Source organism: Vidua macroura, chromosome 3 (assembly GCF_024509145.1).
Source record: "Vidua macroura isolate BioBank_ID:100142 chromosome 3, ASM2450914v1, whole genome shotgun sequence".
Lineage (NCBI taxonomy): Eukaryota > Metazoa > Chordata > Aves > Passeriformes > Viduidae > Vidua > Vidua macroura.
The window spans coordinates 5,993,807-6,010,000 of record NC_071573.1 but is presented as its reverse complement, the minus strand read 5'-3'; positions in this window follow the sequence as shown (position 1 = coordinate 6,010,000).

Genomic DNA, 16,194 nt, shown 5'->3' with positions numbered 1-16,194 from the left:
CATGCTTTTTTGTTAATTTGCACTATTAACCAGGATAAATCATTACTGGTTTTAAGTGTCTGTGGTCACATAAATATGTACTTCTGACTCTCATTAATTCTTATCGGTCTGAAATACTGACAAAAATATATTAGCTGGGAATACCTGAGTTGAAACTGCAATTTAGTTGAAGTCTTTTTAATTATACATTCTGGATAGCATCATATAACTGGTGACAGAAATAAGCCAACTCATATTCACCTAGAACAACTATTCCTTGATTCTTTGTAGACGGTCAAGACCAGAGGAGAAGAATAAGAAGGAGGGATTTGAAAAATAAAGTCTGTAATTTTTCACCTGTATTTTTGTACCCATGTTCAACTTAAAGGGGGAAAAAAGGGAAAAGAATAAAAAAAATAATTAAAATCTTGGTGTGACCGATAGATTGCAGATGTTGCTTTCTTCTTTACCCCAGTCTGTACTAGGGAGAAAAATCTGCCTTTTGTCTTTTTCACCCTTAACCAGTGAGAGCTACAAAACCATGGATATGAGATGAGAAGTTTAGGTAGAGCCTTGGTGTGGATTTGCCTGGTTGTGAAAGAATCAAAAAAGAGTGCCCCAAAAGGGTCTGGGATCACAGGCTGGCTCTCCCAGCTGGTATCTTCTGGTGGCTGGTTTTGGAAAAGAGTGGAGCTCTGTGGGACACAGTGCACAGCTTTCTTTGTATGTGGCAGGGAGAGGGACTTGTTTAGCTTGAATGGGGAGCACCAAGCCCTGATTTTTTTTCATGAGGAACTTTGAATGACAAATGCTATTTTAAGTGTAGAATTAGGAGCACTAATTACAGCTGACATTGTTTTGTAATTTTTATGTCCAACATTGCACAACTCTTGGATTTCTCAAGCCTTTGCTAGAGAGCTCTTTTCTGACTGCATAAACAGCAAATGGCAGATTCAGAAAATCAACTGTTTCCCTAATGAATTCAGAGAAACTCAAATGGAAACACTGACTCTTAAGACTCATTTTTCATAAATGTGGAGGGAATTGGTGTTCTGACCATATAAAGGTAAAAGCAGGTATTTCTCCAGAGCTATGTTTGGCTTCTTCAGAGGTTACACACAGAGAAAACATCTTAAGATGACTCTGTATGTAACACATTATCAAAGCTTTACTTTATAAATCTGTTGCCTTTTGAAAATGAGAAAATAAACCGTGACATGAGAATTGGAGGGGTTAGGAATAGGTCCTGGTGGTAGCAAACCCCTGTGTTTGCTATAACATATTCCCTTCACTTCTTCCACTTTCCCTCATTATCTTGTTTGCTATGTGTAGCTGAATAAGCATGTAACCTCTAAGGCTGTGGAGCAGATCATTAGGAGTTACTGATTAACACCATGTTTCAATAGCTGATCCTGAGTTCTTCTTTTTACAAACCGAAGGGGTCTGGCTTTATGATTTTTTAATTAGAGTGTAAATATTGCAGCCTCATAAACTGTTTGATTTATAGATGACAGCAAAGTTTGCACTCCGGGAAAGGACAAGGGAAGCTTCAGATGTACAGCTTCAGTGCCCCTGTTTGCCTGTAACAGCTGTCCTGGTATTTTGTCTTTGGTGAACTCATCCTATCAGCCTTATCCATAATGCCTGTGTGTCCAATCTGGGAGGATGACTTAAATTCCTTTTTTATGTTTCTAAGCATAAGTAGTACTCACATACTGTACATTTTCATGTTGAAGTGAGGGAAAAAATTTTGGATGAATATGAAGCTCATAAGGTGAGCTGAAAAGTTGATGTTTGCCATGAGGATTCCAGAGAAGTGGGGCTAGGTGCATCACTGTAAATTTCAGAGGCATGAGAGAAATGGTAAATCAAGACTGACAAAGATTTGAGGCGTTGGTGGATAATAGAAGAGTGTTTCTGAGATCCCTAATGCAAAATGTTACAAGTTTTTCAGGATGAAGACTCCAAAAAGGGAAAGTCTCACCTTTCTCAGGCAATCAGTAGAACTTGACTTCCATGTGCAGTGCAAGTTAGGAAACTCACAAGCAGGGGGAGTGATTTAATTTTAACTGGATTTGAATCAGCATTATTTACCAATGGGGCACTTATAATCCTCAGTAGAAGCTGTTCCTCAGAAGTTTGGTCTCCTCCTGGTCACCAGGCTCTTTGGGCAGCATCTCTGTTCTTGGAGCAGGGAAAGACTTTGCAAACACTGAACTTCTTTTTCCTATGAATCCTCCTTGCTCCATCTCCATAACTGACATTCTCCTCCAGCTTGCTGTCAGCATGGTTATGCTTGCATGGGGGTTATTCAACCCAAGGTTGCTCTCAGGAGCAGTAATTTACCAAGAGAGGCCTAATTCTTTGCATAGGGGGTTTTACAAATCCTCCTTCACTAGCATGACTTGTCTCTTTCCATCTCACACATCCTCGGGAAACTCTTCTTGCCAGCACGGCCAGTGTGATTTGTCTGTTGAGGTTTTGGGGGGGATGTGTTTTGGGATGGCTCTTTGTTGTGTTGCAAGGAATTGGGTTTCTTTGCTGGGCTGTTTTGTGGTCCCTGTAGCTCTTCCACATCCTGCCTGCACCATTCCAGTGTGCCTGGGCTTTGAGCAGGGACTGGAGGAAGTAGAGGGGATGGTGGGTTTGCCTCTCTCTGTGCATGCAGGAGAAGCATAACCTCACCTGAATGTTCCTGGTGACAGAGAGGAAGAAAGTTAAAACAGACAGTTTTCCTTAATACATACTTGATTTAGAATATAATTTGCCAGTTGGAAATATTGGACAGCTTTCTGTCCCCAAATACATCACACGGTGTGATGGTGTGCTGAGATGGTCAGGACAGAAAAGACAGAATAAAACCTGCATTATTAATTCTCCTTTCTACCTCTTAGCAGAGCCTTTCTGAATCCCCCACATTGGTCTTTTCTCTGCTAGACCACCTCTCCTGTCTCAGACCGAACTTTTGGGAGAGGAGGCAGCCAGCTATGACAAACCAGGAGCCTGGCTTCAGAACTGAATGCTTTCAGAAAACATTGGCACTCTGTTCACCTTCTTTTCTCTCTAGCAAGAAGACTAGAAGCATAATTTTCTTTTAATGATATCCAAAATGTTCATGAACAGTGATGAAATCCAAAAACATGCCATAGTGTCAGATTCACCTCTCTCTCTGCTGGAGCTCTACTTGTTTAACTACAGGAAGTATTTTGTGGCTCTACAGTAGCAGCCTGGGTTTTGTTGCCAAAGGCCCAAATAGTGAAGTTTGGTGGTTTTTTTTTTTTCATCAAACTTGTTGAAAGGCCTTTCAGTGCAAACTTGATGTCAATGGCAATTACATATATGTTTACAGATTATGGCTCCAATCCCATCCTGGTAAATGTTTTTGCACATGGTTAAATCTGCATGTGTAATTGCCTAGAGAATAAAATCAGAAGTGGTGAATGTAGGAAGATAATAACTCGAAATGAACTGTTTTCTTGTTCTTATTTAATTTTGAACTTGTTCAACCCTTGTGGGTTCAAAAGTTCACCTCAGTCTTGGCCATTATTGAGCTTGGATTCTGTTTAGGAGAAACTGCGACACCAAGTAAAGCAAAGGGTCAGAAGACAATAAATCCAACAGAATACATAAAGTGGTAAATGAAGAAGAGAGAAAGACAGAAAAAAGGAAAATAGCACATATTGGGTGAGTTCTTGGTTTTATAATGTTGAAAGGTGCTTTGCTGCTGACTGCACTGAGGCTGGGATTTCTTTTGTAACACCTGGTTCAAAAACCCTGGAATTCAACCAGAATGTTTCCATTACCTATAGTATTCCTGTGTCATTTATAATGAGCTTTGTTTTGTAGCTCTAATGCATGCTTTAGCTCCCAATAGCCCTTAGCTGCAACATGAAGTAGCCCAGTCCTTGGGGGCTGGGGGGGAAAGTGAAATTACAGGAGAGAATGGCTTTTCCTCATCTTCCTGTTTCCCCACAGAGGCTTCAGAGCCTCAAATGCATTTATTTTGCAACCCAGTTTCTTTGTGACTCAATTTCTTTTGTGTTTATTGAGCCCCTCTGTGATACAAATGAAGCTGGTGCCAAACATTTTATTATAAATTTCATTTGAAGAAGGACTAAGAATATTTCAGTGCATATATGTGCCTACAGTCTTCAGTATATTCAACAAGAAGTTCTTGTGTTATTAGTGCTGAATTTGAGCTTTGAATCTGGGTGTCCTAAAGGTGAAGTCTTGCTTTGCAAGACATGTTTAATTTTCCCTGCATTTCCAATAAGGAAGCAATTTGGCTCAGTGTCTTTACTTGCAAAAGCCCAGAAAAGGAAATATCAGGAAAGTGCAAAAGTTAGGTAGGGGCAAAGTTGCACCAGAGATACATAAAGTGATTTAACTCTGGTGCCTGCACAGAAGCAAGAGAGATTAGTTGGAAATACAGATTTTTCTGATAGTGTACCAAGCACTTCAATATCTTTTGGGTTGGGATGTCAAGACTAATTATTAATATTTTGGTATTCTTGAGATCCTAGACTTCACAGAATAAGTTGACAGAAATCTAGCCATCATCAGCATTTAGAAGGATTTCCTTTGATTTTTCCTTGCAGTAATGGAACTGAGCAGATTCATGCTCCAATTTTACTGAGTTTATTTTGCTGGAAATTACCCACCTTCCTTTAAAAGTACTAGTGTTGCCTGAACAGTAAAAACTTGTAAAAAGAATTAAAAATCAAAGTGTCATATTTTAATACTTACTTTTAAAGCATGCAGTGTTTAAAAAGTAAGATAGTTTCTCTGAGTTCCTTGAGAAACATTCCTAGTCTATGCAAGAGCCCAGACTTAATGGGTTAAGTACTTGAAAACTGAAGGAAGTGCTCCAAGCATTGCAGAAAGTCTGAGGTTTTAACGAGAGAGAGAAGTATTTGAAATTCTGCTTTCAAGTCAGGTCAGGGTTTTCCAGTTCAGAGATATTTCTTATTGTCAGTAAACTAAAAATGGAAAGAAAACTCCAAACCCTGGAAAGGAAGGAAAGTCAGATAACCTGAGTAAGTGATGATTTATCTGATAAAAAAAATCCTGCTACCCTAATCATTCATGGTTTATTTCTTTGGCATGCAACAGTTAAGAAAAATCCACTGAGCTCTAGTAATTCCACTATTGCAAAAGCCAAATCCTTCATTTAAACTTTTGAGACAATTTTTCCATCTACTTCCCTGCCACTCAAGCAAAGAGCAGAAATCATAAGCTCACTCATACCAGTTCACCTCATCAATTAGAAAAAGACAGGAGTTGCTTCCAGATGAAAAGGGGATGCAGCAGAGGAAAAATATGCTGGAAAATCAAAATTGATTGCCTCTAATAACTTCTGGATAGTGTTCCAAGCTTGGGTTGGCCACACTGAGACATCCCTAAACTTTATGAAAGTTGAGATTTGGAGCTGTCTGCTAGAACAGAATCATGAGAGAATATTGCACTTAATTAAAGAAATTGATATAAAGAACAAAGCCAGCATTTTGTCTTATTTAAAATAATTCAATCATAAATTAATACACTTTAACCCAAATTTGAAAGCCTAAAGTCCAACCCCAAATTTTAAGTTCATGCCTGTTGCCAGCACTGCCATTTGATAGTGCATTAGTGCACCTTCTTACAAGTAGTATGATTATGGTTGATGAGTTCTTTGTGTTGACACATGAAAAGTAAATGCAGAACAGTGTTTGCTCTATGGTTTGAGATTTTTTTTATTTTGTTTTAACACCACCTTTGGCATCTATAAAATTGTACAGTATTAAAATAAAATCTTAATGGACAGAGTGAAAATCTGTAGTTTCCAAGCTCTCTGGTGGGAAAGTTGTGTGCATTTAATAAATAAACTCCCAAAGTAAGGCAATTGGAGAAAATTGTAATGTAATCCTCAATCAAAACACGTGTCTTACACAGCAGAGAAAACAGTGTTGGTCTGATACGTTTCTTTAAAATGAGAATTTTTTTCCCTACTCATATCAGGCTTGCAAAACTTTTGCATGGACAGTTTGTCAAACAATTTTTCCTGTTTGGAGTTGAAACAGGTGAAGTTGTTTCCTCCTGCTGGAAAGCAATTGATTATAGGCAGGCAGAGGATGTGTGGCAGTTTTCTCACGACGGTTCAAGACCCACATATTGAGGAGGCAGCACATGTTGGTGCTGGAACTGTGTCTTTGGAGGGGGCTCAGCATTGGAGAAGGGCATCCTTCTTTTCTTTCCTTCCACTGTGGATAAGCTAGGGATGATGAGAATGAAAGGAATCTCTTTTTACAAAGAAACCCAAATTTTCATAGCTCCAAAGGGCAATGTATCTCTGCCTGAACTTGGAACCATAGATCTGAAGCACATGTCTCACATCCCTCCTGACAGGATGTGAAACAACAACTAGAAGGCACCATTGTGCTGAATATGATGCAGGATTTCTTTTTGTTATCTCTTACTTTACTTTCATTTCTTCTGGGAAAAAATGGGCCAGAAGCCTATTAGCTCAACCACTTGAATTTTTGTTCAACCTTTATCCTGAAATTTAAGAGGCAGATTTAAAACAACATTATTGGGAACTATTCCCATAAGTCATCTAGTTTAAGGGAAACCACTTTCATGTGGGTGCAAAGTGAGTTAGAAAAATAGCCACTCACACAAGCTACCAGTGCCATAGTGAACCTGGGAGGATGTGGATACTGAAATTATTAAATTCACAGGTGACACCAGGCTGGGGGAGTCTGAGGAAGGTTGATGAATGGGACTAATTTCAAAATTGTCTTGGTAAACAGGAGAAACAGCCTGGAGCAGGAGAGTGCATTTGGTGAGACCAAATGCCAAGCTCTGAGCGTGTGTGGAAATGAATACTCTGACAAAGGCAACCCAGGAAACACCTGTTTTGTGAGTGGGGATCAAATAGAACTTTAGTAGGTCAGTAGGTGAGCACAAACATGCTTTTGGGGAAAAAGCAACTATGTCCAAGGCAGGGAAGATGGTGTGCATGTGGAGATGAGGAAAGACAGTCATCATCTCCTTTGTGAAGTGCTGGTGAGATTTCTGTGGTGGTGTTCTCACTTTTGGGTGTGATAAGGAGAAAAATGAGCACTACTTGGAGAGGTTGCAAAGGGAGAAAAGATTTCTTGGAGTTTTGCCAAATGTGGCATTTTGAGGACAGACTGAACCAGGGATGTGTAGAGTAAAAAAGGCTAAGGGAGCATGATTACAGGCATCAAATCTATAAAGGGTGGCTGAAACAGAGAAAGGGAATAATTTTTCCTTTGTGTCCCCTTGACACAGAATTAAAAACAGTGGGACTAAACTATAGAAAATAAGATTGTTAGATGATGGGGAGCATGTTCTGTCAGTATGGACTTTATGGACTCAGGAGGTACAGGAATTGCAGGCTCCAAGAAGTTTTGCTAAATGCGTGGGTAAAGATGATCCTTCTACATAGCTATTCCATTGACAGGATGACTGTCATAAGGCTTTAAGTTTGAAGTTAAATAGTGCAAAACTGTATTCTTAGAGCCCTTTTTTCAGGAAAATACTAGTGAAGAAAGTTTTCCAAAGAAATAACCCCATTATCAGCCCTCTTAGAGGGACCATTTATGGCTGTGTACATCCCCAAAGCACTTTCAGGGGTGCTATGGATGCCTCTCCTTGCTCTTTGCAGGAATCTAGCATTGAAAACTAACTACTTAGAACTAGAAAAAAAAAAGAAAACAAACCAAAATAGAGCGTTTCCACAAGCCAGTGTTGTTCACATGCTCTATAGTGAAAATTAAATGTAAAATCATGTCTTTTGAAGACCAAAAAATGACACAATGGACGAATATAATCAAGTGTATATAGAAGGTAAAGTGTAAACTAGCATTGCAGAGCTAAATGAAGGACTTCCCTTCCTTCAGAGTGAGATATACTGCTTTACCTTGAGATTCTGTTTTATTTCATGGCATTCTATCTTTAGTTTTTGTTATAGCTTTATTTCACTGCGTGCAGTATGGATTCATCTTGTGCTTTCCAAACGTGCTGAGCAGAGAAAAATCTCTGGCATTAATTGAGGGAGAGAACTCGATAGTGTAATAAATGTTTGTGAGATCTATACACACACCATGGGAGAGGTTGGGATTTTCCTAACTTTTGGCATTTTAGGCGTACAAGTGCCAGTGCTGTGGAAATAATATCAAGTGGTCTGATAGCAAGATCAGTGGGGCCCTACAACAATCAAAGGCTGGTTATTCACTGCCTGGTCTGTGAGTGGGCTCTCAGACAGGGCATTTGCAGAGGCAGGCTTGGAGTCTGTTGCTCACAGAAGTCTCCATCAGCACTTTGGTATTTCTTTCTGAAGAGATCTCTTTTGCAGAGGTCAGAACTGCCAGCTTGTCAGGTATTTCCCAGAACTGTCAGTCTCTCTGGGGTGCAGCAGACTGTGGTGTATAAAGCCACAGCACTGACATATCACTTACCTAGTTCTGCTAGACTTACCCTCCCGGTGAAGTATGCAAACTGTCTCTGTCTTGTGCAGCATTTGCATTATCTAAAGCTCACTATGTATGCTGTGGTCCTTTTGCCTTTGCAAATGCTGTTTAAATATAGCATCCATAAATAAATGTTAAATAATTCATGAACATAATTTTGTAAATTCTGCTAGGCCACACCTCTCTGGGGGCATATTTACGAACATGCGTCAGCCTGGAATCAATGCGTCTGCCAAGCGTCCTACCTCTGAGGCAGAATTCCCACATCTAGCCCAAAATGCTGCAAACGACTCTGATTCCACTTCACTAGTCATCCATCATACTGTCACTTTAATTCAGATGCTGCTACTTGTTTTAATAACATACATCTTACACAAAGAATATTGCTAACACAAGATTCTTGAGGTAGATTTTTACAACCTCATAAAATGGTATTAACCCTTTGATCCCTGATATTCTTTTCATACAGCTTTTTTTTTTTTATGCTTATCAATAACCTGTGTTCGTGAGGTCTATTCATGCTGGAGAATCCGACATCAATCACTGCAGTAAAAATATTATTCCTCCAGCATTACCCTAAAGAATTATGGAAAGAATAAAAGTGTTATTGCAGGAATTATTTAGCAAACAATACATGGATAAAATGTATTATGGTAAGTGTTAAATTATATCACCACATTACAGAAAAGTACCTGAGATAGCACAGAAGGTAGTTCAGTGCTTTTTCTAAGTAGTTCAAAGAGAACAATAGCAGAATCCCACAAAAGATTTTACTATGAAACCCTGGAATGACAAGGCAAATGATGCATTGCCACATAAAATGATAGTTTACAGGGGAAAAAGAAAATTCTACTTGCCTATTTCTGAGTTACACCTGGCGATATTTTGGGAGTGAGAGGAGGTGAATAATAGTAATTTACACATAGCTGCTTAACACCTAAGTATTTAAGGGACTTACTTGTTAGGTTTTTTACATGTCTTTATAGAAATACCTTCCTTCTGTTATAACAGAGCAGCATGGAACATGCAATTTTAAAAAATAATTTGTTTCCATTCCAAATAAAGAACACTCTTAGTAATTTCTTTCTTCCTTCTCCCTGCTGTTTTTCCTTTGAGGTCAGCACCAGGAATTAGGAAAGGTTTTACTGAAATGCTTGATTAACAAAATTACTAAAATCATGCCAATATTTTCGGTAAAATTAAGGATACCTAAGCAAGGTTGGGTTCCATGATTTCACCAAGTAGACTCTTATCAGTTAATGCAGATTTAGAGAGGGGAAAAAAAAGCATAATGTTGCACTGGGCTCATGGGATTCATTTGATCAACATGATTAAATTATTTCCTTACTCAGCTAGAAGGAAATTACTAGTAACCAGACATTATGTGTCTGTTAATTATGTGCAATAAGGTTCTCTGCTATCACACCAGCTCTTGCATTCATGTTCTCTGTGTCTTAAAGACATTTTAAGAATCTAAATATTGAAAAGGGACAGCTGTAATTTTCTTTCCCTTATTTAATAAATATCTAAATGTAAATATTGCAGTGCCAAAAAGCACTTGTTGTAAGAAGCAGCTGTTTGTCCTTCTGGTAATCATAGGTAAGTTTGTGGAGGGGACATGCTGGCATTTCACGTGTTTTTGGTTGCTCCCACCAGGATTTTTTTTTTTTTTTTTTTTTTTTTTTTTTTTTTTTTTTTGTGTTGCAATCGTTCATTTGTATAAATTGGATCATTTATTATTGTAAGAAATGAGAATGACAGTTTGCCAGAAACCTGTAATTTCGCTTGAAATAGTTAATCTTCATGATGCAAGATCTGCTCACCTATATGTTGTCGTTGTGCCAGATCTACATTCTGCTCCGATGGTGCCCAATCTAGGATTTCAAAAGGATTTTTTATAAAGGAAGAAACATATGGTGCAAGAGAGGCCTTATTCTTTTTCTAATGAAATGATGGGCTTCTGTTTCATATTAAAGTGTTAATAGGTCTGAAATTAGGTCTCAAAAAAGAGAATAGTGCTTTTAAAATTCTTAATATGATTCATTATCTGCAGTCAAAACCAGATGACATTTATTTTTATCCCAAAAATAAAAAAGAAACCAAGCCACAAGGAAAAAAAAAAAAAAATCCTGGATTCAGGCTCTGATTTATCGAATGGAAAGCTCTTTAGAATCAGAGCCTGGGCTGGAGGCTGGAGGTTTTGTTCGAGTTTGAGAACCTTCATATGTTTTTGAAATCTAAACAAATATTTCAAAGAAGGTGGTGTCACATTTGAAGTAAGTGATCCTATTATGCACTGGGATACGGCTGCTTTGTTGAAGGACTGGGCAGCATTTTATGTAAGATAGTGTGCTGTACTGCTAATACACCGAGACATCACTTTCATCTGAAATGCCGATAGAACTGAACTTCTCTCGTGCACTTTGGCTTTCGGTGTTAATAATGAATGAATAAAAGTTCAGAGGATAGAAGCTAAATGGATATTGTACTTAAAAAAAAAAAGAATTTTAACTAACAGTGTGCCAAGCTATTCAGAAACAAGTGAAAGACAGTAAATGGACAAAATTATTATGAGTGGTTGGGAAGGCTGTACCGAGGCATTTGTATGAGTTGCACTGGCATAAAACACTATGAATTTCAATACAATTAAAAATGCATATTAATTAGAAATAATGAAGGTTTGATGACATTTTCTTGGTTAGAGTATTTTGGGTGCAATCTATTTCATCACAGTTATCTTCCATAAGATAGCCATCTCTTCCATACCCTGCTATTTGAAATCGCTGTTTTTCTCTATGTCTGACAGGAAGGTAACTGGGAATCTAATGGGTTTTGTAGATTTTGAGCATTGCCAGTAGGCAGCCTAGAAAGCACTTTCTCTGGAAGCATCATCTGGATGATGCCTTCAGACTTTCTCTATCTGATTTTACAAACCACCAAGCTTCAGTGGCAGTGACCAAGAAATCTTGTTGGTGGCCCAAATCCTCATTAACATTCATCTTCATTATTAAAATGTCAGCTCAAATCTAGAGCAGGTCCAACTCAGAACAGTCATCAGCACTTGTAGCGTGTGGCAAATAAGAGCAACAGTCTGAGGTTTCATGTAAACCATACGAATATCTTCTCTTCCATAATCTGCCTCCCACCTCTAGGTGCTGGCACTGCTTACCAGGCACTCAGAGATGCTCTCAAACCTGAGTGAAAATGCTTGTGCATAAGCAGGGCTTGTGCTCAGTTGTGTCAAAGTCACAAAACAACTATCCTCAGCACTTTTTGAGGGATACAAAAAGAATTACATAGCAAAGAGCTAATCCCAAACTGATGTGCGTGTATGTGGAGAGGTATGTCTGACATTCACATTAATACCAAATGAGTTCATCATGATTAATGTTATTACATTAAATATCGAAGGAATTAATAATGATTAGACCATTATTTTAAAGGGTTACCAGCATGACACCAGCTCATTTTTTAGCAGCTGTAGACACTTGGGTTTGTACTTTTTTCTCTCTGTGCATTTTCAGTCCTCACCTCCTTTGACCAAATATACTCACTTGGAATTTCATCTTACTGAATTTATGGTTTTATGGCTGTGTTTCCTGTCAGGACTAAATCCAAGTCCTGATGAAGTCATTAGAAGCTTTGCTATTCACTTCATTGCTGCAAAAAAGCTGAGGCCTGATCCTGATTTCCTTGGACTGACAAGCACTCTTGCCATTGGTTTCATTGGACTTTTATATGCCTCCTGGAACCTAGGAAAAAAAAAACTAAGTGAGTATTAGTTTGGAATCTTTTAAATGTGTGTTTTTAGAAGATCTTTGCTTGAAGAACAGTTCTTTATGTGCATTCTTCTACCTTTTCAAAAAAAAATTGCCTTCACAGAGATCAGTAAGAAAGTCCAAATCACATGTGTAGTATTATGCTTTAAATAAAACTGCCTCAATTAAGGAAAAAAAAAAGGTCAGATGCAGAATTTGCAAATAGGAAAAATGCCTGAAACAGATGATTGAGAGCTATGTGTTTTACAGGAATTGCTGCCAACACTTGGGTAATCCACTATTTCTTGATGTGCAAATAGTATTATATTCCCCACTTTTAATAAAACTAAAGAAGCCAAAAGATCTCATAAATTATCTACTTACTAGAAACTACTAAAACCTACTAAATCTGTTTTGAAGTACTAATATCATACACAGTATTTAAAAGTGGTCCATACCAAAATATCATTTATAAAGGGGAGAAAGCAAATATTTTTCCATTTCTAATTGGAAATTCTTATATAAAAGGATAAATATTGTAACATTTATCTGCTTTTCTTTACTTTTTGCATATACTGATTTTTTGAAGGCCTTGGCTATGATTAAATTGCTTCCTGATCAGCTGCTGCTGATTAGTAATTTCAACCCTTTCACAGATATTAGGACTTGGAGTTTGGCTGTCATTTTTTCCCAGCTTCAATTGTTAATAATTTTTCTGTGGTTGCTTTATAAAACGGTAGCTTAGGGTTTTACTTTGGCCTTTTGTTCTGCAGTACAAGAAATTAAAGAAAAGAGAATTAAACAGGCTGCAATTTGTTATAATGTTGCTTTTCCTACAGGTTTTCCTGCTGTGTCCAAGGCATACCAACATCTTCAGCAAAATACATCTATGAATATCTTTATATTAGGAAATTAAACATGTCAGGGACCATTCTGTGGCAGTAAGGCTCTTGGGCACAATGCTACTCACTTGCATATTATTATATACTTTTACCATTAACAATAAGATGGTTTCATAGATGGTTGCACCCATTGCCTGTTGGGAATGGTCCTTGATCCATGAAAATACCCAACCCTTGCCAAGGTTTTGGCCAAGGGAGTGGTGGATAGGTTGGTTCAAAGCGTGCAAGGAGTGCGATTGATGGTCAAACAGCAGAGGTGGTGGAGGTGTTTGTGAAGCACACAAGTCCCTGGTATCACTCTTGCTGCCAAATGCTGGTTCAGAGATGAATTTTTCTACTTCCAGTGTTTGGGTCCATGTTCACTGTGTCCATTTTGTACCCTGGTGCGCTGATTTTTCAGGTGAGTGATACGTTTCTCTTTCAGTTGGTGTCAGTGGATAATGGTAACATTTCTGTCTCTATAAATCTTGTTGTAGAAGTCTGAATGTAAAGTTTGGGGGTCAAAGTCCCCTGTTTATTACCCTCCATTTAAATCAACTCTTATAGCTCATGGAAAACATCAAGATTAAAGTCTATATTTTAGTGGACAAACTTCAAGTTGGCTGATTTTCTGTATCAGATCAATATATTCCACCTGAAAAATCCGAGTCCAGTTGTATTTAGCCAGATCTATGTATTTCATATTAAATATTCTTTAAACTGTGCATTATTATTAAATATAAAGACAATAAAATAATCTACAATGGGGTCTTTTGTGAAGAGTAATCTGCCTGCTGGATAGACACAGAGAGTCTTGTCAATAGCGATATAGAGAGATATCACTGATTTTGTTGTTCCTCAGTTATGAGTGAATTTCTCTGCTCTAAATTCACCTGCAAAATGTTTATTAAAAATAGTATATTATGCTTTCAGGTTTGGGTGATGTGCAAGTGGTGAGCTGACTGAAGAGAAGTTCAACTTCATGAACGTGCTTTGAAAAGTGCATTGAGTTCCACTGGTATGTTGTACAAAGACAAGGAATCAAGTCTTCTAGGAGCATTTTGAATTATTATAATGGAGAATCAAGCTCCTATGTGCACGCTTTAGTTCTGGTTGGTCACTTTGTTTTGTTGCAGGAATGCTTAGAGGTTCCTGAGAGATTTCTGCTCCTCACAGCATTAGGCTCAGTGCAGGGAGGATACCTCAGAAATATATCCTGTTTGACTGCCATCTGGACTGTGGCATAAGGAAACAGGTTGGAGAAGGCTGAGTGTGGAAAACCTTCCAACATGGTGAGAGAAAAGGGTGAGGCCAGGGTGGTGTCTCAGGACTTTGCTTGCCCGGCTGGTGCCAAGTGTTGGCAGTCTGAACACTTCTAAGGATGGCAGAGGACATCAGTGTGAGCTGTGTCACTGGCTCCAGGGGAAGCAGACATTCCACGGCTCCAGCACTTGTCAAAGCTCGTGTGATAGAGGAAGGTTTAAATGTGTGACAGCAGCACCAAACCACTTTGTGTCATTTGCTTGACAGGAGAGGCAGGTGACGGCAGGCTCGGCCAGTGCCACGCGTGTGTTGGCAGAGCACCCGTGGGGCTGGGACCTGCATCCCCCCACACCAACGTGGCAGATGGTGTTGACAGGCTCACCTGCCCCCGTGCCTTCCCTGCAGTGGGTCAGCAAGACTTATAGCAGTCTAAACTGGGAGAGTGTTACCTACTTAAACTGTTTTTCTGACTTAATAAGAATTTTTCATCTATAGCAAGCCAGTTTAAAATATTGTCTATACACAAACAGTCATTCTGAATAATAGGCCTGCACACAGTAAATGTCAGCTCTTTAAATCACAGAGGACTTCGGAAGCGGAGTAGAGAATGCTTCATAACAGTTTAAACTTCAGCCTCCCATTTATTATGTATGTGTTTATAAATCTCTGAGGGGCATTCTTTTCCCTTCTGGGAAGCCCAAAGGAGCAGAGTTGTTTGTCAGCCCGGCTGGGTGGTGCGTGGTGCTGTGGTTGCTCCTCTGCATTCTGACCCCATTTGGTTTCAAGGTTGGCATCCAAGGTTGTGCCTGAGGAAATTTTATTTTCTTTTCTCCTAATAGCAGCATACAGGACCTTTTATTTCTAGGAAGATAGTACTGGCAGAGCAAAAAGTGGCGAGGGGTCAGCAGAGCACTGTTGTGCTGTGTTTTTCTTTTTAAGCTGAGCATGAGTGATCACCACTTTTAGAAAAGGGCTCTCCGTTTGCCACAGAGGAAGAGTGTAAAGGTACCTTGCTCAGCCATGGCGTTGAAAAATTTCTTCAGCATTCCCATCTATCTTGGTTAGTATGAATACTTTAGCATTAAATGGAGAAAAGGAGAATCCATCAATAGTTAATAACTGACCTTAAGATAGGAATTCAAAGTTCACTACAATTAAACCCAAGTGTCAGCAGAACCCACAAGGGAGGCTATCAATATATTTGACTATACCTATGCATAGATGGCAGATTTAAATTCTATAAGGGAAACGACTGTGCATTATTCCTAATAAAAACATATCCTTGTACTGTCTTATATCACAGACAAAACACAGAAGTTCTGTGTTATGAATGATAGTAGGAGAAAACACACTGAAGAGCAAATGTGATTCTGGATGGAATTTCATCACATGACTCTATTGTAAACCAGATGTTTGTCAGATTCGGTGGGAGAATGTATCCATCTTGAAATTTTTAATAAGGTTACATAAAGGATTAAAAGCAAACATTTACAATACATAGGATTTAAAGATAATTATATTTATCTTAAATTGGGTATTTGCTTGGTAGATCGTTAAAAATATTTACATGATCTATCTATGGTGCAGTGCACCTCATGGATGGCTTCTTTCATTATGTTGTTTGATGTACATCCACAGCATCAGAAAAGCAAAACATAAAGGGACTGTTCCACAGACATAAACAATACATGTGAAATAAAAAATATGCTCTATTATTGAAAAAAAAAAAAACTGCAGCCAAATCCAGGGGTTCTGGGATAAAATTCTGATGCCTGGAAAAGAGAATTACACTTTTCTATGAAAAGCAGTGATGCCCCCTCTCCAAGGGAAACTGGCTTT